The sequence below is a fragment of the Aquarana catesbeiana genome, linkage group LG10 (genome assembly GCF_042186555.1).
Source record: "Aquarana catesbeiana isolate 2022-GZ linkage group LG10, ASM4218655v1, whole genome shotgun sequence".
Lineage (NCBI taxonomy): Eukaryota > Metazoa > Chordata > Amphibia > Anura > Ranidae > Aquarana > Aquarana catesbeiana.
This window is the reverse complement of record NC_133333.1, coordinates 12320244-12321616: the sequence shown is the minus strand read 5'-3', so window position 1 is coordinate 12321616 and position 1373 is coordinate 12320244. Positions and strand designations below refer to the sequence as shown.

Here is a 1373-nt window from a genome sequence, read left to right as displayed (position 1 = left end):
ATGACGGATTACTCCCGCAGAGCGGCACCTATGGCTTAACCGTCGTCTGCGTTAGTCCACAAGAATGCCAAGCCAACTGCAGCGCCAACATGCACTACGAGCCCTTCGGATCCCCCTGCCAGGCCACCTGTAATCAACCAACAGTTCCTGAACCCTGCCAATTTCCAGGAGGCCCGAGGTGTGTCTGTAATAACGGGTACATCATGGATCAGAACCAGCAGTACAAATGTGTGAAGCCCAATGAGTGTTCACCCGTGCATAAACCTTAGACCATTTATGGATCTTCTTACTATCCACTAATTCATCTCTAAAGGAAGTCATCATGGGCACAGGAAGTGAGAAAAAAATCTCTCTAGCATGGACAAAACAGCAAAATGAACACACCTTTTCAGTAGAGTGATGGAAAGGTTAATCTGCTTATATTGTGCCATATTTGTTTCTTTCCTGCACCCCCAACCCCTCCACATCATCAACTTAATAAAATGTTTTTAATTAAAACCTTTCCGTTTCCATTGCCTACGTTATTTTGAACCCAGCGATGTCATCATTGGCCCTCCATGCCTCTCTATCCAATGCAGACAGATCGTGGCTGGTAGGAGAAGCTGACGGGGGGCTGTACATAGCTTTGTAAAAAACATCACAACACCCCGCCTTAGTACTTTGCTCAAGGGCCCTCAGTTCTGATGCAAGCAGTGAGCTGGTTCTTGGGAGCAGTAATGCAAAAATGAAAATGCCTTGATTGGTGGATGTCATTGTGGAAGAGTGGGCGTCTAGCACCCCTAGAGGCAGTTGAAAAGCCAGTTCTCGTGCAGGGGGCCTACTGTAGGCACGAGAAGTTGGATTGTCTCTTCCTGGTAGCTGGAGTACTCATCACTCTATTGCAACCTCTGGGTCCTGCAAAGATTGAGAAAGGCCATGTGGCCCAAGACAGCAGAAACTTTACAGTCATTGGATGGTTCACCTGGTTTATCGCTTCTCAGCCTTTTGACTAAGATCAAGTGTAGTGTCTGTTCTTATCAGTTTTAGAAAGGGAAAACGCAGTGCCTCCTATGGCCAGGGGAGGGGCCTGACGCAATAAGGTGGGAACGGTGGAAGGTCCTAAGTATAAAATTGATGCGCTTTAAATAAATAGTGCACAATATGCTGCTGCGACTAAGCTTAAATCCAGGAAAAAAATGCATACATGTGAATAAAATAGATAAATAATTATGGTGGTAATACATGTGTTAAAATTGCCAAAATAAATCTTCAAATTGGTGATGTGACGGTTAATATAAATAAAATAATAATGACACTCTGAGTACAATGTCCAGGCAGAGATAAATAGTGGGGGAAAGTAAAAATAATTAAACAGTTCCTTCCCTTAATCCAGA

At 44.1% G+C, this 1373-nt stretch overlaps 1 pseudogene; it reads left to right on the top strand.

The window, feature by feature from the left end:
* The first annotated feature begins 968 nt into the window (after window positions 1-968).
* On the top strand, window positions 969-1142 carry LOC141111526 (U2 spliceosomal RNA; annotated as a pseudogene).
* Window positions 1143-1373: the final 231 nt, after the last annotated feature.